The sequence below is a fragment of the Geotrypetes seraphini genome, chromosome 5, assembly GCF_902459505.1.
Source record: "Geotrypetes seraphini chromosome 5, aGeoSer1.1, whole genome shotgun sequence".
NCBI lineage: Eukaryota > Metazoa > Chordata > Amphibia > Gymnophiona > Dermophiidae > Geotrypetes > Geotrypetes seraphini.
In genome coordinates this window covers 157,974,505-158,002,164 of record NC_047088.1, presented here as the reverse complement: position 1 = coordinate 158,002,164, position 27,660 = coordinate 157,974,505, and the positions used below count along the sequence as shown (strand labels likewise).

The 27,660-nt window shown below is 43.4% G+C and overlaps 1 protein-coding gene across 1 annotated transcript in view; it reads left to right on the top strand.

The window, feature by feature from the left end:
• The window catches only part of LOC117360399 (potassium voltage-gated channel subfamily H member 8-like), a 559,270-nt gene that overhangs the window by 233,350 nt on the left and 298,260 nt on the right, over nt 1-27,660 (top strand). The window lies entirely within an intron of this gene.

The following is a 27,660-nucleotide window of genomic DNA, read 5'->3' as shown; positions in this document are numbered from 1 at the left end:
CCGGCAAAACAAAATATATATTTTTTACCAGGTTGCTGGAGCTTTGTGCATCCTGGCCTCAGACTAGTTCTTCTAGCACTCCTGAAGTACCTATTTCTTTTTATCCATGCTCAAAATGAAATACAGGAAGTCACCATTCAACACGCCCTCTATAGTAGGATGAGCATTAGAGAATGACACGTTGACAAAATTCATCACCGTTCCCGTCCCCGCGGATAACCGTGGGAAATAATCCCATGTCATTTTCTAGTGTCTATTTCAACCTCAGTCCTTCTACACCAGCATTCTTCAAAGCAAAACTTGCGGGTCAGTGATTGTGCCCAATTATACTCTGATTCTTCCCTCTCTCCTTAAAGAATGACATGAAGATGGTTTCCCGCGGTTATCCGCAGGGACGGAAACGGTGATGAATTTTGTCACCGTGTCATTCTCTAATGAGCATGTCTGTCATGTTGCCTCCCATTCCATTTGTAGATGGAAATAAGCCCCTAATTTAGTCTCGTGTAGCTGTGCCCTCCTTCACTTGATACTTGGAGAGCATGTCCCATCTACTGTGACTCAGATCCAGGGCCGTATTAAAGGGTAGGCCCAGTAGGCATGTGCCTCAGGCCCGAAAACATCAGGGGGTCCCACCAGTGTGATGCTATGACCAGGGCCAGCGTTAGGGAAGGGCAAATAGGGCAGCTCCAGGGGGCTCCGCTGTCCGGACATCTTTTCCCCTTGTCAGGCCATCTCCCTCCCTTCCCCTCATCTGTGCGGTGCTTTCCCAAACCAGTTTTATCTCTCAGAGGGGCCCTGATGCAGCAGTCATTCTTACTAGTTGCACGCATGTGGCTGCCCTGAAGCTTGTCCTCTGACGTAATCCAGCAGAAACCGGAAGTTGCATCAGAGAAAAAGCTTTGGGTCAGCCACATGCAACTAGTGAGAATGGCTTCCCCATTAGGGCCCATCTGAGAGAGAAAAATGATTTGGGAAAGCGCTGCAAAGGTGAAGGGAAGGGAGGGAGATGGCCCAATAAGGGGACGAGGTTGAGTGGTGCTTTAGGTTTATTGTGTGGAGAAAGAGGGGAACAGATACTGAATGGAAGTAGGGGGGTGATAGAGGGGTACAGACATTGAATGGAAGAGGGGTGAGAGAGGGGAGTAGATTCTGGAAGGAAGTGGGGAGGAGAGAAGGAAAAAGGGCACATGCTGGATTGAGAGAAGAGGATATTCTGGAAGGGGTGAGGGAAAGAGGTGACAAGCTGTAGGTAGATAAAATGAAAGAAGGAAATTGAGGACTGAATATTAAGAAAGATTTTAGAGGCAGAAAATAAATTGAGAATAAAGACCAGGAAAGAATAGGAGGAAGGGAGAGGAGAGATAGAGTTGCCAGAGCATGGGAGAAGGGGAGGAAAGAGATACCAGATCTGAGGGGAGGAAAGGAGGAGAGAGAGATGCTAAAATCTGCTGGGAGAGAGAGATGGAAGGGAAAAAGATAGATGCTACACCATGGGAGAACGGGAAGTAGATGAATGTCAAGCTCCAACGAGAGATGACCCGGTATATAAACTGAAGACTAGATTAGATTAGACCAATGGGGGGGAGGGAGAGATGGAAGGAAGAGGCAGATAGTTTCTGGAAGAGGCATAGAAAGAGAGCATATAACATATGGAAGAGGCAGAGTGAGGGCAGACAGTGGATGGAAGGAAGAGAATGATGCAAAGATGAGAAAAGCAGAAATCAGACAACAAAGGTATTTCTTTCTTTTTGCTTTAGGATAAAGTATTAAACATTTATAAATAGAAAATGGAAATAAGATAATCCTTTTTATTGGACTAATTGTAATACATTTTTTACTAGTTATGAAATTCAGAGACCAAAACTCCCTTTCTCTGCAAATTAAATACAGTGAAACCTTGGTTTACAAGCATAATTCGTTCCAGAAGCATGCTCGTAAACCAAAGTGCTCATATATCAAAGCGAGTTTCCCCATAGAAAGTAAGGGAAACTCACTTGATTTGTTACCCCCCCTCCCCCTCGAGGCCACCAGCACTGCTTCACCTCACTCCCCTACCTTGAGGCCACTGGCGCGCTTCCCCCCCACCCCCCTCGAGAACTGGCATCTCCCCCATCCACAAACACCTCCCCCCCCCGCTCGTGAACGCCCCTCCCCCCAGTGAACCAGCATCCCCCGCCCGCCCAAACACAAGCCCTTACCCTTACCGTCACGCAGCACCAACCCACAGGACGTGCCGGTGCCCGAAGATCCTGCCTATTGCCTGGGCTGGGCCTTGAGCATCTGCGCATGCTCAAGGCCTTCAGGCTCCCTTTCTCTCTCTGAGAGATTCCACATGTCTATCCCAGGCCCTCTTGAATAAGAAAGCTTTAATCATTCCTATCTGCATAAAATCTTCACCAATATATATGGACATCAGTATACTATTGGGTGTAATTCTAGACAATAAACTTGCCTACTATAAACAAATAAGTTTGGGTGTCCAAAAATTTTTCTACAAATTAAAGATGATACGATCCATTTCAACTCTCCTAAAACCAGCCTCTCTCAACATTCTTATCCATTTTCTAGTTATTTCTCACCTTGATAACACAGAAGGAAATCAGAAGATTGCAAATTCTTCACAACACAGCAGTAAAAATCATATATAAAGCAAAAAAATATATATATATATATATTGATCACGAGACCCCTCTTCTTATGGATGCTCATTGATTGCCCATTTCTCATCGCATAACATTTAAAATCTTACTTCTCACTCTTAAAACAAGACTAGAACATTCTCCAGCTTTACATTGATAAAATTTTTATTCCATATACCATATCAAGAGCATTACAATCCAATCACTAAAGTCTCCTGGCAATCCCCTCAATACATCAAATTGTTTATGACACAACACTTAAAATCAATTTTTTCTATTACTGTCCCCTCCTTATGGAATGCTATGCCACAACGTCTTAGACAGGAATCCTGTATAACAGGGGTGTCAAACTCAATCACATTAAGGGACCGAAATCCAAAACACATGCTAAGTCACGGGCCAGACTCCGGCCCCATAATAATACTAATTATAACACCATTTTTTCCATTCATTTTTCATATATACATACACAATATAATCTTATTAACACATAATGGTAATGGTTAACCACAAAATTAAACTACACAAAACACACACTGTATGCTTCTCAACATTCATTCCTACCAGAACACAGATAACCCCTATGCAAATACGGGACCAAAAACTACTAATATATTTTACTAATATATTTTTTTAAAATACCCTAATTTTCAAGATTTTGCATGCAGTACAACCCCCAGAGAAAAAGAAACAAATGTATTTCTTCCTGAGCAGTACAAAAGATAGACAGCAGATTAAAATGCTCAAAATTGACACAATTCAAACACTAATTTGAAAATAAAACCATTCCCCCTACCTTTGTTGTCTCCCTCCCTTCATGATGTGCCTCCCTCCGGCGGGTGCCTAACCTTCTGGCTGGCTCCAACCTGGCCGTTTTATGCAGCCCGCGGTCTGATGCTCCCCGGTGTCATCTTGTGGCCGGCTCCCTCCTCCTCACAGCCTTAGTGTGCACGGAGCTGCGTGCAGCGGCTCCTCATGCATCCTGCACCTGAACAGGAAGCCTTCTCTCTGACGTCGCAATGTCAGAAGGAATGCTTCTGGATGAGGTGTGGGACACACAAGGAGCCGCTGCCTGCGGCTCTGTGCATATTACGGCTGTGAGGAGGAGGGAGCCGGCCACAATATAAAACTGGGGGCAACGGACCGCGGGCCACATAAAATGACCAGGCGGACTGGATTTGGCCCGCGGGCCTTGAGTTTGACACCTGTGCTCTCTAAGAAAGTTCAAATCAAATCTTAAATCATTCTTGTTTAAAGACACATTAAATATATGAGAAAAATGTCTCAAGTGAGTAAAATCTTATGTTTTAAATTTTTTATTCATTTTCATATATCAACAAGTGTAACATAGAAATTTAAAAAGATCTCATAAAACATACACTTGAATTCCTTTCATGTATCACTGTAAATACAATATATTATTCTGTATTTATAAACAATAATACCTAAAATATCTGTATTACCTAATATGTATAATAATTGTTGTTAAAATTTAAACCCCTCTTTTCCCTCCCCTCTCAATACATATAACAATTATAATAAAATATTGACAAATATTTTATGAGATAAATTAAATAAGATGAAACCCACCCTTCTTAATAAGAGTTTTATTATGGGAAAATGATTTCATTCATTACAGAATTCTGCTAATGGTCCCAAGTGAGTAAAATCTTTACTCTCCCTTACCTTGTGTATTTTTCCGTTTTCCTCCTCTTTATTTTTTCTAAAGGCAATAGTATTCCCCTCCTTTTTACCATCATGTTCTCATGTTGGATGAATAGTATTTCCCTTGTAATTTTGTATTATTTTTTTAATCTTGTTTTTATATTTTACATAACTAATTTTATTATAAACCATTAGATGTTTCTGATAGATGGTATATCAAGGAATAAATAAACTTGAAACTTGAATGTGTCCAGTGTGTCTATTGGTCTGGATGGTAAGGGAAGGGGAATGTGTTTAGTAGTGGTTAATATAGGACCCAGTTCACGTGGCCTATATCAGGGGTCTCAAAGTCCCTCCTTGAGGGCCGCAATCCAGTCGGGTTTTCAGGATTTCCCCAATGAATATGCATGAGATCTATGTGCATGCACTGCTTTCAATGCATATTAATTGGGGAAATCCTGAAAACCCAACTGGATTGCGGCCCTCAAGGAGGGACTTTGAGATCCCTGGCCTATATAGTACCTGGTTAAAATAGGATATCAGGGACTGTGATAAGTCCTGGGATGACAGTGGTGCAATGGTCAGGCCTTATACGAACTTTATGTAAATTGAACTCATAATACCAACATATTAGCTCATGTCCTATGAAAAGTCTATGAAAATATTTTAAATGGATGTAATTGAAGCAGGCTATTCAGGTAGGGTTCCCTGAATGGAAGGGTCTTAATACTCAATATAGTTTGCAGGTTCTTTGTTTTCAGGCGGATTTTTTGGGACACCAAGCCGCAAAATGGTATAAATTGTTAAATGGATTTCTAAATAAAAAAAAGAAAACTGGACTTAGGGATATTTGGAGTATTGAGATTGGACAGACAATTTCTGCGTCTCAATGGCCACGATTTTGGTCCTGGAGGTTAAGGTCTACAAGGTCAGTATCTTTGAGTCAAACATGGATGTTTTTGTTACATCGAGTTTTATGGACCCCTACGCGTTTGCAAAAGATAGATAGTACTAGGTCTAATAGATGCTGGCATTGTAGATTAGAAGTTGGGACATTAGATCATTTAATTTTTTTTTGTCCCTGTGTAAATGCTTTTTGGAAACTAATTTGGCCCCAAATTAATAAATTATTAGAAAACCATGTAGGACTCTCATATGACACTATATTATTTGGTACAGCAATGAGAACTCAGAGTCCGATTTCTGCAAACAATAACAAGTTATTATTAATATTAACAGGGGTCGCCATGCAACAAATTACTCAAAATTGGAAAAATTATACTAAATTAAATTATACATTTTGGTGGAATTCAGTTTGTCACATATATAAGATGGAAAAGGTGTTAGTGTTACAACAAGGGAATCTTCATAATTTTAAAAAAATTTGGGAACCATTGACTAATTATTCCAATGATCAGACATAAGAACATAAGAACATAAGATCCTTGCGGGTCAACATCTTAGCACATGGATAGTAGATATATAGGGGAGGGGTGGGAAATGTATATCATATGGAATTACGAATATTGATAAAAAGGGGGGTATATATTCTATATTACAAGATGATTTGTTTGTAAATACAAGTGATATACGAAATTTGATTATAATATGTTTAATTTACTTGTAAGAATTAAAAAATGAATAAATAAAAAGTTAAAAAAAAAAAAGAAAAGTCTGCAATACATCTGTTATTGTGATCTGGGTCTCTGGTCAATAGGAGTCATGGGTCCCTAACTACCTATCACAAGTGATTAAATTAGATGGAAGCTATTGTTGTGGGCCCTTAGGCACTGGCCTCCCGAGCTCTATCTTTATAGAGAAGATGTGGTATATAAACTTAAGATTTAGTTTAGTTTTAGTTTGTCTCAATGGTCAGTCTGACCCTGCATATGTGGTGAGTATATCACGGCCTCTTCATATAAGATTGGATTGCTTCTTTTGCTGGCCTAATTTATGCTTTGAAGTTATTGAGAGAGAAGCTACATTTCATTGCTCTTTGCTTAGCCCCAGCTTACCTCCAACCTTGCTTCCTAATTAATGCATATTTTTATGCATATTACACCCAGCCATGAGTTATATGAATAAAATAATGTGTATAACTAGCCTGAATATTTTAGGAAAAAGTTACCTGCATTGAATATGTAAACCGCTTTGGTTGTATGAAGGAAAGGCGGTATATCAAGTTTATGACCCTGGACATATGAGGTTGGCATAAGCACCACCCACAGAAGTAATTTCAGTATCAGGGCTTATTATTTTTTATTCTGCTATTCACACATCACCATGTATAAAATTATGCCCATAAACAACTTAAAGGTTTTTTGAATGTTTTATCTATTAATATTAATAATAATAATAACAACAATTTATTCTTATATACCATCCACTTTCACTCAACAATAACATCTTTCAAATTAACATTTTTTTCTTAGAATATGGCACAAATGTGTAAGCATGTATAAAAAAATATTTTGTGGCCAACAGTTGACAAATAGTCCCTCTCTCCTTCCCTAATTACCAATCTAACTCTCATAAACCAGCATTAGAAAAACCACTAGTGTGATTCCTTCACAGCAATCTCAACATATCATTATGTATTCAAAAACTCACTTCCCCCTACGTTAACATTCAACACCCACTCCTTATTCCCCCCATGGGCTCAGTACTTACATGTTAGTAACAGGCTAAGGGCCCTTTGAGGCAGTCTTTCCCTCTAACCTGAATATCTATAAAGACCTATATGATTGACATAAACACTGACCTCATAAGTCTTTAAGTTTTATAGAAACAAAGAAAAGTGAAGGAGATAAATACCATATGGCCTATCCAGTCTGCCCGACTATACCATCTACTATCATTTCTTTTCCCTTAAAGATTGTATGTACTTGTCCCAAGCTTATAAACCCACAACTATAGATTATACTGTATGATCATAATTATGCATATTACCATCCTTAAAATTAAAAAATATACAGTATATGATGTCAGCTTAGGTGGCAGCCACATAAATCTTTTTGAGAATCAGGGCTTTTATGTTTTGTTTTATTTAACTGAATTCTGGACCCACAGAAGTACGATAGATTATACAACCAGTCTTAATATATTTTTAAAGACTCATGAGGTCAACATAGACACCAACCATATAAATCTTGTTAATGTATCAAGGCTTATGTATTTTTTATTCTACTCTGGATCAACATCATTGAAAACAATAAAGAACATTTGTAGAGGAGGAACTGCTTCTTGGAATATCAATAAAATATAGCAAGAAAAGAACAAATTGTCTATAAAATACTGAAAGGACTGGATATGAATTGATTATTTACTCTTTCCAAAAATAATAGGACTAGGGGGCATGCAATGAAGCTATTAAATAGTAAATTTACAACAAACCAGAGAAAATATTTCTTCACTCAACGTGTAATTAAACTCTGGAATTAATTGTCAAAGAATGAAAGCAGTTAGCTTAGCAGGGTTTAAAAGAGGTTTGGATAACTTCCTAAAAGAAAAGTCCATGAACCATTATTAAGATAGACTTGGGGAAATTCACTTCTTATTCCTAGGATAAGCAGCATAAAATATGTTTTACTCTTTGGGATATTGCCAGGTACATGTAACATGGGTTGGAAACAGGATACAGGGCTTGATGGACCTTTGGTCTGTCCTAGTATGGCAACCTTTGGTCTGTTCCAGTATGTGTCACTGTCCTGTACAGAAAGGTTTGATCTTAGATTTCAACCATTCTACTCAAATGGTTTCCACTGAGACTGCAAATGATTTTCATACAAAGGAAGCAGTTTAAATCAGAGCTTCCGAAACTGTGGGTCACAAAACCTGCCTTTAGGGTCATGACCTAGGTGGGATCTCCAAAGGTGCATTATTATTTGTACCTTCAGAGGGTCATACAATTTTATTTGGCTGCAATCATGGTGTCATGGACACAAAAAGATTAGGAAGCACTGGTTTAAAATGCATGAAAAAATGTGAAAGAAACTTTGCAATCAAATGTTTTATTTTTTGGTTACTGCTAAAAAAAAGCAAAAAAAAACCAACAAACACTACAGAAAACAATACTCATACTTTTTCTGATTATTATGCAAGTAACTTCTAAGGCGCTTTCAAACAGAGTTTTCAGAAAACAACTAAAATTTGATTTTGACTTTCCTAAATCCATTTCTACTTTTTGAAAAATCCTTCAAGTCTGAAAATGGTAACAAAATTTGTTTTATGTATGGTTGTTTGAGAAGGAGTATTTAGTACCCTAGCATGGTCCCCACATTTGGAAATACTTTTAAAAAATGGCAAGAAAATGGGTGCAATGCAGTGACATTTCTAGAACAGAAAAAAAGTTGGAGAGAGCTGCAGGTTTGTGCAAGCTGGAAAGAAAGCAAACTGTCCCGGGAGGGCAACAGCATACCGTATTTTCACATAGATAACGCGCACCCGTGTAAAACGCGCACACGGGTATAGCGCGCAAAAAACACAAATTTATGTACAGAAATTTTTATATACCGCGCACACCCGTATACCGCACATGCTGCCCGACTCTCCCGTCGCCGCCTGACTCTCCTCTGGCCACCCCGACTCTCCTTTCGCCCGCCCGACTCTCCTCTCTCCCTTGAAGTCCTGTCCCCACCCTGAAAGCCTGATGCCCCCCCGACGTCCGATTCACCCCCCCAGGACCGCTCGCACCCCCACCCCGAAGGACCGCTCGCACGCACCCGCACCCCCACCCCAAAGGACCGCTCGCACGCACTCCCACTCGCACCCGCACCCCCACCCTGAAGGATCGCTCGCACCCTCACATCCTCCCGACCCCCCCATCATGTAGAAGCTCCTACCGGTGTCCTGCTGCTTCCTCTTAGCGGTCCCGACTCCCCGACACGATCGGGGCAAGAGGGAGCTCAAGCCCTCTTGCCCCAGCCAACCGCGGCACCCCTGACACGATCGGGGCAAGAGGGAGCTCAAGCCCTCTTGCCCCAGCCAACCGCGGCACCCCCGACACGATCGGGGCAAGAGGGAGCTCAAGCCCTCTTGCCCCCCCGACTCCCCGACACGATCGGGGCAAAAGGGAGCCCAAGCCCTCTTGCCCCGCCGACTCCCCAACTCCCCGACAATATCGGGCCAGGAAGGAGCCCAAGTCCTCCTGGCTCTTGCGAACCCCCCCCCCCCCCGCTAGTTGTTCGGGCCAGGAGGGAGCCCAAACCCTCCTGGCCACGGCGACCCCCTACCCCCACCCCGCACTACATTACGGGCAGGAGGGATTCCAGGCCCTCCTGCCCTCGACGCAAACCCCCCTCCCCCCAACGACCGCCCCCCCAAAGAACCTCCGACCGCCCCCCAGCCGACCCGCGACCCCCCTGGCCGACCCCCACAACACCCCCACCCCCTTCCCCGTACCTTTGTATAGTTGGCCGGACAGACGGGAGCCAAACCCGCCTGTCTGGCAGGCAGCCAACGACGGAATGAGGCTGGATTGGCCCATCCGTCCCAAAGCTCCGCCTACTGGTGGGGCCTAAGGTGCCTGGGCCAATCCGCCCTCATTCCGTCGTTGGCTGCCTGCCGGACAGGCGGGTTTGGCTCCCGTCTGTCCAGCCAACTATACAAAGGTACGGGGAAGGGGGGTGGGGGTGTCATGGGGGTCGGCTGGGGGGGCGGTCAGAGGTTCTTGGGGGGGGCGGTCGTTGGGGGGATGGGGGTTTGCGTCAAGGGCAGGAGGGCCTGGGATCCCTCCTGCCCATAATGTAGTGCGGGGTGGGGGTAGGGGGGTCACCGTGGCCAGGAGGGTTTGGGCTCCCTCCTGGCCCGAACAACTAGCGGGGGGGGTCGCCAGGGCCAGGAGGACTTGGGCTCCCTCCTGGCCCGATATTGTCGGGGAGTTGGGGAGTCGGCGGGGAAAGAGGGCTTGGGCTCCCTTTTGCCCCGATCGTGTCGGGGAGTCAGGGGGGCAAGAGGGCTTGAGCTCCCTCTTGCCCCGATCGTATCGGGGGTGCCGCGGTTGGCTGGGGCAAGAGGGCTTGAGCTCCCTTTTGCCCCGATCGTGTCGGGACCGCCAAGAGGAAGCAGCAGGACACCGGTAGGAGCTTCTACATGATGGGGGGGGGTCGGGAGGCTGTGGGGGTGCGAGCGGTCCTTCAGGGTGGGGGTGTGGGTGGGGGTGTGGGTGGGGGTGTGAGTGCGTGCGAGCGGTCCTTCGGGGTGGGGGTGCGGGTCCGTGCGAGCGGTCCTTCGGGGTGGGGGTGCGAGCGGTCCTGCAGGGGGGGGGGTGAATCAGACGTGGGGGGGGAACTATGTAAAAAAATTTTTGTACAACGCGCTCACGCATATAACGCGCAAGGGTGTGCGCGGTACGTAAAAACCACGTATAACGCGCGCGTTATATGCGAGAAAATACGGTAACTGTTCTTGTCCTTTGCTTAACTACATGGATCATTTAGGCCATAATTTCACTCGACTTCAAAATCATCTGAATTTGTTGGAAGCAAATTGGATAATTGAACGAGTAAAGAAAAACATCCCCCAATGAATTTGCATGGCCATTTCCCATCTTTTCCATTAGCACTGAATGCTAGTTATCCCTATCAATTTCCCTTAGTCAAATCACAAAGAAAACATACTGTCATTGAACTGTTGAACATGATAATAATAAGTTTGTTCACTGCTTTTGAAATATAATGGAGTTTGATCTAATGTACTTAGAGCCTAATTGCTCAGAATTATTCCAGCACAGCTCCTGGGCACATGAGACATTTCCCTTCCAGCATCAGGGCTGGTGTTAGACATGCTGGGGCCCGGGGCAGAAATTAACCCCCCACTCCCCCCACACACAATTCCTCTCTTACATGCCCCCTACCTTCCCTCCTTCCCCACCAACCCCGGGTCCACCAATGCCCTCCTATCTAGCATCCCTCCCTTCATTTTAAAATCAGCTGCTTTAGGGGCCCCCCATGGATCAGGATGTCCTTCCTTTCTCTCCACCCAGCTCCAAAGTTCTCCTCACTTGTAAAATATGAAGGAGGTTTCTGGTGCAGCAGTGATTTTCTAGCGCTGCCCCACAGCCTCCTCAGCACTATTCCTCTGCTGTGGGCCACCCAAGAGGAAACAGGAAGTTGCATCAGAGGGGGGTGGATTACGGAAAAGGAAAAGCACCAAGGAGTCTGCGGGCATCACTAGAGAATTGCTGCTGTGTCGTTGATCTCCTTACAGTTTTACAGGTGAGGGGGGCTTTGGAACCAGGTGGGAGAAAGGGAAGGAGATCTCAGTCCACGGGGACCCCCTAGAACTGAGAGGCCTAGGGCAGCTATCCTGTTTGTGCCCCTCCCAATGCTGGCCCTGTCCAGCATATGTCACATTTCCATTTTTTTATATAAGGGCATTTTGGAAATTCAAAACATTCTATTGAGTCCTTGATGATATTTATGTTTCATTCCATTAGGGCCAGTTTTGATCATGGGGCGTGTTCTGTCCCCGCTTTATGTGGGCATTTGCTCAGTTTCTTGTATAAGAACAAGTTTAAGTGTTTATGTTAAGATGTATAAGTAAGGTGTGCTCTGTGGATTTAAATCCCCAGAGGGCTTTGCTTCTCCCAGAGGGTTTTGCTTCTCCCAGAGAGCTAGGCTGTATCCATAGTGCTTAAGCCTGCTCTTCTTCTTCAGTCTGAGAGAGAACAATTGCCATATTTGTGGACCGCGTGGCTGTATGAGAACCTGAGTCTGGCATTGTACTCCTACCCAGTTTTCGCCTTTATTCCTAACAATCTAACACAGCTTAAGTTCTTTATCTGAGTCTGGAAAACAGAGTTATTTCCATAAGGTGTGTGGACACATTCCCAGATCTCTTTGAATAGCATGGGCTCGTAGAGTAAGAAAATTCTGTGACAAAGTTGAACTGCCTTGAAGTCATCAGTTGCTTCATGTTATTAAAGAAAGCTGTTCAAGAAATACAGAGATACTAAGATTACAGAAGTAAGGTTAACTGAATAAAAGCTTCATATAATTGCCAATATAACTCAGAGTAAGTTTAACAGTATTTGGAGTCCTGTTTTTCAGAACAAAACCTGAAGGGATTCAGTGAGGAAATCTATAAAGACTGTTCAGTGAAGCTGTAAACTGTTCAGTAAGCTATACTGTATTTCCTCATATATAGGCTGTGGCCTATATGTGGGTTTTGCAAGCTGGCCCAGTGGGTATGGATTGCATATCTGGGGTGGCCTATACAGCATTTTAAAATCATTCCCTGCCCTCCCCTTACTTCCCATACTGGTGGCGGCTTCCTCGAATCGTGTGCCAGTGTTGCAGAACAGGAACGATCTTTGCTTCTGCAGGCCAGCCCCATGCTGCTTCCTGTATGGCTTTGCTGTCAGTTCTTGCAGGACTCTTCACGTGGGACTCGCATCCTGTGAGAACTGACAGCAAAGCCATACAGAAAGTAATGCTGGACTGGCCTGCGGATGCAAAGATCGTTCCTGCTCTGCAATGCTGGCGGCATGATTATAGGAGGCCACCATCAGCAAGGGAGAGTGGGGGGATGATTTTAAAATGCTGTATAGGCTGCCCAGTTACTGGTAGATAAGCCGCAGCTATTAAAATGGGGCGGCTTATCTACCAGTTTATTAACTTATATAGGCATTTTTTGCGGCCTCTACATGGGGGCAGCCTATACAGGAGGGCGGCCTGTATGTGGGGAAATATGGTAGTCAGCACAGGGGGGAATACATGATGTAGATTTCACTGCAGCATTTGACATGATCCATCACAATATTTTACCAGAGAAGGCGCATGATTATTAGAAAGAGAAAGCATCTGTGTTTTAATCAAATTCAATTTTAAGGTGTTGGCTCTCATCCAACTCTTAATCACTGTAACATGCATACCCAGTACCTGTAATAAGTCTTTTACTGAAATTTTTTATCAGAAAATAAAACTGTATATCATTAGCATATATTCATGCTTGCATTCCCAAACAGGCTAAAATATGACACAATGGAACAATATAGAAATTAAAGAGTACTGCAGAAAGAGCAGATGCTGTGGTATGCCTGCTTGAACAAAATACCAACCAGATGCTTGGTTCCCATCATGTACCTGATAACACTGGTTGGAACAGAAAAGATTTGAATCAGTTCCAAACAACATATTTTGGAACTTCTCTAGTACTATAGAACTTCTCCAGATTTTTTAGCTTCTCTAGTGAAATATCGTGATGAATCATATCAAATGCTGCAGTGATGTCTAACATGACCATCATTTATTCCTCCCCATTATCAAAACTGGCCCTAATGGAATCAAACATAGATAATCATCAAGGTCTCAGCAGAATGTTTTGGATGAAAACCATCCTGAATCAGATCTAAAAGACCGTTTGTATCCCCAAAATCTTGTAATTGATTCAGTACGGCTTTTTCAAGATCTTGACCAAAAACATCAAAGATGAAATCGGACAATAATTGCCCAGTTCAGTTAGATTCAAATTCTAATTTTTTTTATAAGGGGCATATAGATGGTCTTTTCAATAGCTTGGGAACAACGCCCTCTCTCAAAGAACAGTTCACCATTGAGGTAATGATTGAGAAAAAAAATCAGATTTCAAACATTTTATTAATACAGGAGGACAATCATCTAAACAGCAGAGCTTACTATTCAAAGAACTTATAATCTGCCTTATTTGATCAGCTGAAATCTCTGGAAATTCAGAACAAGTCACACCTGCATCACTGGCTAATTCAGTGGCGAAAGAACCATGAAAAGATGCAAGAATATCAAAGCAACAACAAAAGAATCACTTTAGATGTTCACATTTTCCACATGAGATTTGGTCATCAACTTCCTCGCTATCTTGAATAATTCCTGTGCGGTATAAATCAATTTATCATAATATTCCCTCTTGGCAAATAGAGTGATGTATAATCTTTTCTGCTACTATGCTCTGCTGGCTCAAAATGGCCACCAAGAAATCTACCAGTATAATTGCCAGGGTCAGACTTAGAAGGGGGAAGCCTGCCCCTAGGGGTAATGCTATGATATTACTGCTAGAAATCTCAGTGGCCATTTTGAGCCAGCAGACCATCATAACTGGAGCAAGAGAGCATTACTTCCACCCCATTAGACCCCAGGGATCTCTGATAAAGCCAAAGATGGAAGAGTGTGGTGGGAAAATAGGGAGTCTGCAATGGGGGACCACATTTAGGTACTTTGAGTCATGAGGTGTGTAAACCAATGTGGAGAAGGCACCATGTGGTGGGCAATTGTCCTCATGTGGGGAGGTGGTGCGGGGAACTGCCAGGGTGACCACAAGTGGAGAATATGCCAAAAGGAGATGGATTCAGTGGGTCATGATCAGGAGGAACACAGGTTGACGTGAGGGGGTTGGTGCCACAGAGAGGGAGATTGCTGCCTTCAGGGAAGGGGCATGTGGAATCAAATAATAATAATAATTTTAGGTTTTTTGTATACCGCTATACCAGAAGTTCAAAGTGGTTCACAACAAGGGAATACATACAATTAGTAAATAGAATACATAATAAGACAGTCGATAAAGAATACATCAGGAAGCATGGAGAGTTAAATCAATGACCATTGTTAAATGTGCGCATATCAAATAGCCGTGTCTTTAGTGATTTTTGAAAATCTAGGTAGGACGAAGCTTCTAGTATAGGTTTTCCAAGCCAAGTATTCAGTTTGGCGGCCTGGAACTGTCGAAGAACTTCTTGTATTGGCATGATTTTAAAGCAGGATGGTTAAATAAGTTTATTCTGTGTATACTCTTATTTGAGTTATTTAAAGAAAACTGAGAAGCAAGATAGTCTGGTAGCATTCCAAAGGCTGCTTTATAGCAGATACAACATAAGAACATAAGAACTGCCATCTCCGGATCAGACCCATGGTCCATCGAGTCCGGCGATCCGCACACGCGGAGGCCCAGTCAGGTATACACCTGATGCAGTTTTAGTCACCCATATCCCTCTATGCCTCTCGTAAGGAGATGTGCATCTAATTTGCCTTTGAATCCCAGCACAGTGGATTCCTTAATAACCTCCTTTGGGAGAGCATTCCAGGCGTCTACCACTCGCTGCGTAAAGCAGAACTTCCTGACATTTGTCCTGGACTTGTCCCCCCTTAGCTTCAAACCATGTCCTCTTGTCCGTGTCGCATTGGACAATGTAAATAATTTATTTTCCTGCTCTATTTTATCGATGCCTTTCAGCATTTTGAACGTCTCGATCATGTCCCCTCGCAGCCTCCTCTTCTCAAGGGAGAACAGTCCCAGTTTCTTGAGTCGTTCCTCATATTCCAAGTTCTCCATACCTCTTATTAGCTTCGTTGCTCGTCTCTGCACCCTCTCCAGCAGTTTTATATCCTTCTTTAGGTTGGGAGACCAATGTTGGACACAGTATTCCAAGTGTGGTCTGACCATTGCTCTATAAAGCAGCATTATGACTTTCTCCGATCTACTCGTGATTCCTTTCTTTATCATGCCTAACATTCTGTTTGCTTTCTTTGCCGCTGCCGCGCATTGTGCCGACGGCTTCAGGGTCCTATCTATCAGTACACCCAGGTCCTTTTCTTGTTCGCTCTTACCCAGAGTTGCGCCTGACATTCTATACTCGTGTTCCTTATTCTTACTACCTAAATGCATTACTTTGCATTTCTCCACGTTGAACTTCATCTGCCATTGCTCTGCCCATTTCTCTAACTGATACAAGTCGCTCTGGAGTTCCTCGCTATCCTCCTGCGATCTGATTGCCCGGCATAGCTTTGTGTCGTCTGCAAACTTAATGATCTCACTGGATATTCAGTCTTCCAGGTCATTGATATAATATTAAATAGGATCGGCCCATGTACCGAGCCCTGGGACACACCACTAGTCACTTTCTCCCAGTCTGAGAATTTCCCATTTATGCCCACTCTCTGCTTTCTGTTTTCCAGCCATTTGCCTATCCACCTTTATATATCTCCCTCTATTCCATGGCTTTGTAGTTTCCTGAGAAGTCTTTCATGTGGAGCTTTGTCGAATGCTTTCTGGAAGTCCAAATATATTATGTCCACCGGCATTCCACTATCAATTTGCTTATTCATGGTCTCAAAAAATTGAAGTAAATTCGTTTAAACATGATTTCCCTTTCCTGAACCCATGTTGACTGGGTTTCATCAAGTCGTGTGTTTCTAGTTGCCGGACTATGCTATCCTTGATCAGTGCTTCAACCATCTTTCCAGGGACAGACGTAAGGCTCACAGGTCTGTAGTTGCCCGGTTCCCCTCTCGATCCTTTTTTGAAAATTGGCGTGACATTCGCTATCTTCCAGTCATCTGGTATCTGTCCAGTTCTGATTGTCAGATTGGCAAGTTTTTGCAATAGCTCTCCGATTTCAACCTTCAATTCCTTTAAAACTCTCGGGTGAATTCCATCCGGTCCAGGGGATTTGTCACTTTTAAGTTTGTCGATCTGGTAGTATATCTGGTCCAACTCCACTTCAACTGTGGTGAGGCTGTCTTCTATTACTCCACTAAACACTTTCACTGCTTCTGGTATTTTAGCGGTATCCTCCTCCGTAAAGACGGACGCAAAGAAGGAATTTAGTTTGTCTGCAATTTGTTTATCTTCCTTGATGTACCCTTTTCTTCCCTGGTCGTCCAGGGGTCCCACCGCCTCTTTTGCGGGTTTTTTCCCTTTCACGTATCTAAAGAAGGGTTTGAAGTTTTTGGCCTCTTGCGCTATTTTTTCCTCATAATCCTTTTTGGCATCCCTCACCGCCTTGTGACATTTCTTCTGATCATCTTTAACAGAACTCTGGACTCCACTGGCAACCAGTAAAGTTTTTGGTAAAACGGGGTGATGTGCTCCCATTTTTTAAATCCAAAAATGAGGCAAACAGCAATATTCTGAATCAGTCTGAGTTTTTTGAGTATTTTTTTATAAGCTCCCAAATCCTATATAATAAAATCCTAGAGCGCGCATGCGCTCTTGAAACTTCGTGATCCCTGCCGCTGTGATTTCTGATCCGTGGCCGCGTTCCATTTTAGAACGCGGAGGTAGGGATCACTCTAGCCACTCCCCTCCTCCCACCCTCACTCACCAACCGCTGGAGGAAGCGCAGGCAAGCTCTCTCCCTGCCCGCATCCTCGCCACCCCGATTGGTGCTGCCGGCTGCTGCTGGGTGGAGGGTTTCGTGGAGCGCCGCCACACGCCAACACCTTCCCAGTCTCCTGAGCCACGTCCTCGCCACCCCGATTGCCGGCATTCAGTCTTCACGCTTCCGCTGCGCAGGCGGGGATCGGAAAGGGTAAGGGAGCTGAGTCAGCGGGGGTTGGGCTGGGAGGGAAGAGAAGCGTCTGCCTCAGGTTTTTCAAGGCCTGGCTTCTTTGGGCAGCAGCAGCGTTTACAATTCGCTGCTGTTGCCGGCTTCAGGCCTTCCTCTCTGGCGGGTCCTGCCTACTTTCTGTTTCAGGAAGACGACCCGACAGTGAGAAAGACCTGAAGCCGGCAACAGCAATGAATTGTGAATGCTGCTGCTGCTGCCCGATGAAGTTCAAGGAGGAAAGGGAGCAGAGAGGGAGAGAATGGCTTGGAGGGAAGAAGATATGGCAGGGCATGGATGGAAGGAGGAATGTATGCCAGACCAAGGGAAAAGGAAGGGGGAAAGGAAGGAGGAGATGCCATATGGAACAGAGAGAGAGAGGGCGGACACTGGATGGAAAGAGAAGAGAGAGCAGTGAATGGAAGGGGCAAGACAGAGGGTGAACAGTAGATAGAAGGGGTAGAGAGAGAGGGAGACAGACACTGAATGGAAGTGTGGGGGAGAGGAGGGACAGCCACTGAATGGAAGTCTGAGGGACAGGGGGAGCAGACCTTGGAAGGAAGTGGAGAGGAGAAAGAAAGAAGGGCACATGCAGGATTGAGGGAAGAGGATAGAGTTAGAAATAAAGATAGACAGACAGGGGGCCAGGGAGAGACAGACAGAAAGAATGACAGACAGACAGCATCCAAGGAGAGAAAGACAAATAAAAAAAAAACCAGACAGACATGTGCCCTAGCACCCGTTAATGTAACGGGCTTAAACACTAGTAGATAATATTGAGGTAATCTAAGAGGATCAGAATGGAAAGAAGGTTCGTCAAAAAATTTTTTGCTGGTGCTAAGCTTCCATAAGACTGAAATACATTTCTTAAACAGTAGGTCAACATGTTGTTCCAGAGTCAGATGTTTGTCGATCGTTACACCCAGTATTTTTATTGTCTGTTCAATATTATATTTCCGCCCACTCACGTGAATTGTAGTTTCTTTTATCTTATTGTTAGGTGTTGCTAGAAAGAATTTGGTTTTTTCAGTATTTAATTTTAATTTGAAGGCGGACATCCAAAGCTCAATCTGATTTATAATGTTTGCTAAGGAGTTAATAAAATCAAGTGACAAATGGGTTAACGGTATGACTACAATGATCTCATCTACATAAATGTAGAAGTTGAGTTTTAGACTTTGCAGTAAATTACCCAATGAAATAAGATACACGTTAAACAGCGTAGGGGATAGATGGGAACCCTGCGGCACCCTGCAAGTGTTGTCCCAGCTATAAGAGAGGGTGTCGTCCTTAAACACCTGGTAGGATCTTTTGCCCAGAAAACCTTGAAACCAGTTTAAAACATTCCCTGCAATAACGATGGATTCCAGGCATTTCAGTAAGATTGTATGGTCTACTAAGTCAAAAGCACAGCTCAGGTCCAACTGCAAAATCATAGCGCTTGTGCCTTGACTGAAGAGGGAATGTAGATAATTTAATAGTGAGGCCATAACTGTTTCAGTGCTGAAACCCGATCTGAAACCAGATTGGTTATTATGCAAGAAATTGAACTTGTCTAAATAAGTTGTCAGTGCTGCATTTACTGTCCCTTCCATTAATTTAGTGATCAGCGGGATGCTTGCAATGGATCTGAAATTAGCTATATTCTCTGATGATTCCTTGATATTCTTTATGATAGGTGTTATCATAATTGTCAGGGAGTGTTTGCAGAAGGACATAAAACATCAGTGAATGATTGAGGGGTTCCCGGATTTACAGCTGCTTTTACAGCCAGGACATAGACCTGCCCTGGGGCAGCTTTAAATTTCAATACCTATTTATTTCAATGCAGATGTGGATTCTATATGTGAAATAGGTAATCCACATCTGTAATGTATGCCCACCCAGATCAATCCTTCTACCTGCCCTACCTACCGATACCTCCTTGCCAAATGTACATACACAGCCTTGCCACCTGTTAATAGCCCCTTTACTGAAATGACATTTAAATGTGTTGACCTCTTCAGATGTTCAAATGTTGCCATTTAACATATGGGGGTGCCTCTAATATAAGGTCCTGTACTATATCGGTACCATTAGTGTCTTTTGGCCCCAGAGATCAATTGTCAAAAATGATCAGTATCATAATTATGCTCCTTATCTGCTCTTGTTTGTTTCAGTTCTTCCTTGTTTGGAAATGGCTTTATGATCAGGTCACAGTCTTGCATGGCCCCCATTCCCTGCTTTTGGTTATCATCGCATTCCTTTCATTCCTGCTGTGTAAAACCAATTGAAGATATTCTTTTTCTTCTTCAAAGCATTCTTAATCACAGCAGAAATGTTTTCTTCCCTGACATTACATCAATAATTCACTATGTAAGCTATATTTTTTTTAAAAAAGGATTTAGAGTCAAAGGAATTACTTAGAAATATGATTTAAAATATTTAAGATGTTTTAGGTCATGTTATTGAGGTTTCAGTTTGAAGGTCATATATTACAGACTCACAAAACACAGCCATGTTGTGGGCTCTTTTACAAATCTAAACTCTTTATATATGCATGAATAGCTATTTTTTTACTATAGCAAATTACGAAAAAATTATACAGCACTAACAAGAATAAAACTCAATTTATAGAGTCATTTTGACTGTTGCTGTGGCTTTCTTTAACCTCATTATCCCAGAAATAAATATATCTGGGGAAAGTAAATAACTTGCATGTCTCAGAATATCATCCAGATATGCGACGGACATTTAATCATGCCTCATAATTAAGATGTTTCATAATGAGCAGATCCTATGTGGCAATGGAAAAAACTCATTGCAAAGATTTTCTTTTAATTTTCTCTTAATGTTTCACTCTTATTTTCCAATGTTGTTCGATATTTAACCCATTAGTGTTCTGCTTCTATGGACTTCTAGCTTAATCAGAGTCTGCCCTAATGGATTAAGAGATAATAAATAGAAATGGAACAGGAAAATAAGATGACACCACTTTTCTTGGACTAACAATACATTTTTGAACTAACTTTCGAAAGCCAGATCTTCAGTTCAGAACAATGTGAACAAAAGACAAACGGTACTGGTAGATGCCTTGATTGTCCCTAATGGCACTTAAATTGCTTTAATTGGCTTTAATCGATGTGTTATTTGACATCATTTAAAACCAATTAAAAACTAATTTTAAAAAAGTAGGCCAGAATTGTACCTACATTATGTCAGCTAGTGGTGCATATGGTCAAAGTAGACATGGTTAGGGGCAGAGATGACCTTAGGCGCTTCTATGCTCGATTCTCAAAAAATCATAGGCATCAGTAATATAGGCCTTTAAAATCGCGGCCTACATTACTGGCACCTAAGTTTTTTTCTTAGGCAGTAGTAACCGCAATTCTGTTAACTGTGCCCAGGCGTGATTGGCACATGGCCGGCACCATTTTTTAAGGTGCCCAGTGGCGTACCAAGGGGAGTGCGGAGTGGGCGGTCCGCCCCGGGTGCACGGCTTGGGGGTGTGCACAGCCGGCCAGTTGCCAGGTCCAGATCCTCCTGCCCTTCCTTTCCCCCGGTCTGCGCTCGGGGCTCGCGCCTGCCTGGTCCTGTGCTGCCGCCCAAATGGTGCTGTTGGTTCTCGCGAGACTCGCGGGAGTTGACAGCACCATTCAAGCGGCGGCGCGAGACCAGGCAGGTGCGCTCGGGGCTCACACCTACCTATTACTGCCGCAGCAGATGGGGACTTGGGCGGCTGTCCAGCAGGGGAGGCTGCCGATGCAGCGCTGGACTGCCAGGATTGCATCAAAGTACCGGGGGGGTGAGGGGATGTTTAAAATACCAGGATAGCCATCTAGGGAGGGAGGGAGGGATTTTAAAAGGTACCGAAGGTGGGAAGATGTTTAAAATACCAGGTTAGCCGTCTAGGGAGGGAAGGAGGGATTTTAAAAAGTATAGGGGGTATGATTAAAAAAGTTACTGGGGGGTACGTAGGGGGATGATTTAAGGTACTGGGGTGTATGGGGGGATGATTTAGGGTACGTGAGGGGTATGGGGTCAGCCTGCCTGTCATTAGGCCTGCCTGCCTGCCACTAGGCGTGCCTGCCCTGTGCCCTGCCCCTGCCTACCACTAGACCACCAGAGGGGGGACAGGGTACCGAGCCTGGCAGGGAGGGGGGACAGGGTGCTGACAAGGAGTATGGAGTTGGGTACAGAGCCTGGCAGGGAGAATTAGGTTCAGAATGTTACTTTTTTCTTGTTTCCCTCCTCTAAATCTAGGGTGCATCTTGTGGTCAGGTGCGTCTTATGCCACCAGTGCCTCCTTCTATGAACGCCAGAGCTGTTACCACTGTGGCTAAAATCCACACTACAGTTTTGTAAAAGAGGGAGGTGTTAGTTTGTGATTACATATTCCATACTAGGCGAAGGTGTTTTCTGTGTGTTCGAAAGACATGGTTTTCTGTTAGGATTGACGGTTTAGGATTGATCTGTACTAGTCTGGCTTGTTTAGTTTTACAATGGGTGTATTGATGTTGTACTGCTTACTGAAGTGTGTAAGATGCTGCCTTTTCCTAGGTACTCATGTGTGACGTGTGGCTTGTTACTAAAAATCATGTTTTTTGTACAGATATGGGGGGGGGGTCAAAAAATGATGGGCCCCGGGTGTCACATATGCTATGTACGCCACTGAAGGTGCCTGCCAATTTAGGTACCAGAATCTGGGCCTATATGAATATATAAGTTGAACATACTTTATCCTAACACATCATTCATATGTACTTGAGTTTCCTCCAATTTTTTCTACCCTCTTCTCTCTACAGTCCAGCCATCTTATCAGCAGTCTTCTTTAGAAAGCTGTGATCACTGCTTTCTTCATAGGCATCCGGTATAAGAACTGCAGGCCACCAGCTCTCACTTCAGGCCCTATCTGGACTTCTGGGTTGTCCACATCAGAGCTGCTTCTGGTGCTAACATCTCTCCCTTTCTGAGTGCATCATCTCTCTTGCCCCCTCCATGCCATAGGTCCTGCATCTCTCCTTTTTACATTCCCCCTCCTCCTTCTGGTTCCAGTGTCGATCCCTCTCCCTGACTCCCTGTGGTCCCTCTAACTTGGAAAGGGAAAGTGGATAATATATGATATACTGCCTTTCTGTGGTTACAATCAAAGCAGTTTACATATTATATACACGAAACATTGGAGGGTTAAGTGACGTGCCCAGAGTACAAGAAGCTGCCCAGAGTCATTTTCATTGTCCTTCTCTGTACTTTTTCTAATGTAACGGAATTAGAAAATAATAATAATAATAATAATAATAATTTTATTCTTATATACCGCCATACCTAAAAAGTTCTAGGCAGTTCACAACAAGGTGAGCTAATACATGGGATACAGATAAAATACAAATTAGAATAATGGACTTAAAAACAGATAAAGACAGAAAGCATTTACAATATAATGCAGAAAAAACCATCATGGCAAGGAAAGAAGTAATACACAGAACAGATAAAATACATCAAGTTGAATATAAGGAACTTGATTGAAAAAATGAAGCAGGATGCATTAAGATATCAGCCTATTAAAGAGTTGAGTCTTTATCAATTTTCTAAAATCAAGATAGGAAAGGTATAGAGAAGGGCAATGAAAATGATAAAAGGAATGGGATGACTTCCCTTTGAAGAAAGGGCTCTTCAGCTTGAAGAAGAGACGGCTCAGGGGTGATATGATAGAGGTCTATAAAATACTGAGTGGAGTGGAAAGGGTAGATGTGAATCCAAAAATACTAGGACTAGGGGTAATAAGATGATGCTACTAAGTAGTAGATTCAAAACAAACTGGAGAAAATATATCTTCACACAACGTGTAATTAAACTCTGGAATTCGTTGCCAGGGAATGTGGTGAAATCAATAAGGTTAGTAGATTTTTTAAAAGGTTTGGATAATTTCCTAAAAGAAAAGTCTATAGGCCATAATTAATATGGTCATTATTGAGATCCCACAGGAGAGGACTTAGGCACCTGGGCCAATCAGGGCCTTAGGCCCTTCCCAGTGCATCCCAGGGTGCATTGGGGAGGGAAAAGCCCACCATTTTGAAAAAGTGGGCTTGCCGGTAGGAGGGATTATACATCCCTCTTATCAGTCTTCTACTCAAGGTATAGTGGGGAGGTCATTCAGGCAGGAGGGAGTTGGCATCCTTGCCAATTTTGGGTGTGGGTTTTGGGGTGCCCTCAAGCAAGAGGGAGTGGACATCCTTCCTGCTAATTTTGGGAGTGTGTGTGTAGGAGGAGGGGGAATTGGTCTGTCAGTGGTTGAGAGCGAGGGAAAGAGAGAGCAAATTGGGGATCTCCTGCCAATTCAGCTGATCACAACAGGGGAATCCCCAATCAGCTAGACTGGCAGGACTCCCCAAAGCCACAGTTTTGGAGAGTCCTACCGGCTCAACTGATCAGGGATTCCTCTGCCACGATTAGTTGATGGCAGGTTGAGGACTATTGTCTTAATCCCCTAACAAAGATAGGCAACAGAAAAGTAGGCCAGGGTTTTATGGGCCTACATTTGTGGTACCTATCTTTGTATGAATCACACCTATGTAGGCGCTGTAGGCTGCCTAACACCACTGCCAGCATTGGCCACGCCTACTTTAACATGTGGCAGCCTGAAGTGCTTACTTAGGCATGATCCCAGCACCTTTTATTTAGGCACTGGTAGGTGCCTCAACCTGCCATTTTTTGCCATTTCTAACAGCATTTTTCAATTAATAAAGGCGTCAGTAGGGCACCTATGACTGCCTAGGTTTAGGCAACGGTTTTAGAATTTTTCTCTTATAAGTGGTCTTTAAATACTAAAATAAAAAATAAATAAATAAGTGCTACTGAGAATGATTGGATAGCTGTGAACAAGCAATTTAACTGGTCTGCAGCTGCTTCCAGCCACTTAAATCAAGATGAATATTGACCAGAATGTATTCACAATCCTTAACATTTAATATCTAAAGGATAAAAAGGATATTATGCAAATAAATGCTTTAACAAATAAGAATTAAAATTATAAATGCAAAATTATTGATTCAAAAAGAAAAAGCGTGCTTACAATTGGTTGATCCCACAAAATGGCACATCATTCAAAATACCAGTGAAAACATTAAAGCCCGGATTCCGTAAACAGTGCCTACATCGGCCAGTGCCTTAAAAAATGGTGCCGGCTATATGTAAATCACACGTATACGCCATTAACAGAATTGCAGCTACTGAAAAACTTAGGCTCCGGCAATGTAGGCCTGGGATTTAAAGGTCTATATTACCAGTGCCTAAGTTGGACATCATGTTTGAGAAGATCGAAGGAACCAGGCGAAGAGGGTGATCTGCAATCAGATGGCTGGACATGTGGAAAACAACCATGGGGATGATGCTGGAGGACCTTTCCAGACAAGCACAAAATCGATTTCTTTTTTGATCCGCAATATATCAAGTCGCTAGGACTTGAGCACAAGTTGATGGCACCTAACAACACGTTTGACAGATAATCATGTATAGAGGTGCCTAAGGTCATCTCCACCCCTAACCATGCTTACATTGACTCTAGCCGCTGCTAGGCATCATGCTTAGATGCAATTTTGGCACCTACTGTTTTAAACAACTTTTTAATTGGTTTTAAATGGTGCAGTTTATTACCGCTCCAACTAAAATCAATTAAAGCAATTAAGTTAGGTGGCTGTAGGGAAATAACACTCCGTTCATTTTATATTGTGCTCTATAACTCTGATATCTAGTACAGTAGGACGCCGATTATCCAAACTTCAATTATCCAGATGTCCAATTATCCAGACTGTTTCCAGCGATAGGCAATAAGAAAAATTCATTCAGGAAATGGAAAAAGGACAAAACTGAAGGGAACCATAAGGAGCACAGGAAGTATCAAAAAGAATGTCACCGTGTGGTTCGAAAAGCCAAAAGAGAGTATGAAGAGAGGCTAGCCAGGGAGGCACGAAATTTCAAACCGTTCTTCAGATATGTTAAAGGGAAACAGCCAGCTAGGGAGGAGGTGGGACCGCTGGACGAAGGAGACAAGAAGGGAGCGGTGAAGGAGGAGAAAGAAGTCGCAGAAAGACTCAACATGTTCTTCTCGTCTGTATTTACAAACGAAGACACAACCTACATACCGGAACCTGAACAAATCTTCAATGGAAATCAAGCAGAAAAATTAACATCCATGGAAGTGAGCCTTGATGATGTACATAGGCAGATAGAAAAACTTAAAACTGACAAATCCCCGGGTCCGGACGGAATCCATCCCAGGGTTCTGAAGGAATTAAAGGAGGAGATAGCGAAACTACTGCAGCAAATTTGCAACCTATCCTTGAAAACAGGCATGATCCCGGAGGATTGGAAGATAGCCAATGTCACGCCCATCTTTAAAAAGGGATCAAGAGGTGACCCGGGAAACTACAGACCAGTGAGTTTGACCTCGGTTCCGGGGAAACTGGCGGAAACACTGATTAAAGAACACATCGATGAACATCTGGAAAGAAACGAACTTTTGAAAACAACCCAACATGGTTTCTGCAGGGGGAGATCGTGCCTAACGAACTTATTGCACTTCTTCGAAGGTATTAACAAACGGATGGACAGAGGAGACCCCATAGACATTATATACCTTGATTTCCAAAAAGCCTTTGACAAGGTGCCTCACGAACGTCTACTCCGGAAACTGAAGAACCATGGAGTGGACGGAGACGTACATAGATGGATCAGAAACTGGTTGGCGGGTAGGAAACAGAGGGTAGGGGTGAAAGGCCACTACTCGGACTGGATGAGGGTCACGAGTGGTGTTCCGCAGGGCTCAGTGCTCGGGCCGCTGTTATTTAATATATTCATAAATGATCTAGAAACAGGCACGAAGTGTGAGATAATAAAATTTGCGGACGATACAAAACTATTTAGTGGAGCTGGGACTAAAGAGGAATGTGAAGAATTGCAAAGGGACTTGAACAAATTGGGGGAATGGGCGGCGAGATGGCAGATGAAGTTCAACGTTGAGAAATGTAAAGTATTGCATGTTGGAAACAGAAACCCGAGGTACAACTATACGATGGGAGGGATATTATTGAATGAGAGCAACCAAGAAAGGGACTTGGGGGTAATGGTGGACATGACAATGAAGCCGACGGCACAGTGCGCAACAGCTGCTAAGAAAGCAAATAGAATGCTAGGCATAATCAAGAAGGGTATTACAACAAGGACAAAAGAAGTTATCCTGCCATTGTATCGGGCGATGGTGCGCCCGCATCTGGAATACTGCGTCCAATATTGGTCTCCGTACCTTAGGAAGGATATGGCGTTACTCGAGAGGGTTCAGAGGAGAGCGACACGCTTGATAAAAGGGATGGAAAACCTCTCATACGCTGAGAGATTGGAGAAACTGGGTCTCTTTTCCCTGGAGAAGAGGAGACTTAGAGGGGATATGATAGAGACTTATAAGATCATGAAGGGCATAGAGAGAGTAGAGAAGGACAGATTCTTCAAACTTTCGAAAAATAAAAGAACAAGAGGACACTTGGAAAAGTTGAAAGGGGACAGATTTAAAACGAATGCTAGGAAGTTCTTCTTTACCCAACGAGTGGTGGACACCTGGAATGCGCTTCCAGAGGGCGTAATAGGGCAGAGTACAGTACAGGGGTTTAAGAAAGGATTGGACATTTTCCTGCTGGAAAAGGGGATAGAAGGGTATAGATAGAGGATTACTGCACAGGTCCTGGACCTGTTGGGCCACCGCGTGTGCGGACTGCTGGGCACGATGGACCTCTGGTCTGACCCAGCAGAGGCATTGCTTATGTTCTTATGTTATGTTCTTATGTTATTGTTTAAATTTATATATAATAATCACAAATAGTTTGGCCTTACCTAAACCGCGAAGCTGGCACTAGAGCTGAGGAGGCAACTTCCGCTTAGTGTAATGGAGCTCAATGGAGCTTCCACATTTCACCTCTGCTTCATCAGGACCAAAATACACCCATGTGTTGCGCTGCTGACTTGTTTGGTCAACTTACATGCGTTCATTGTAAACAGTCCTCTAAGAACCTGCATGTCATTCATTCAAAATGG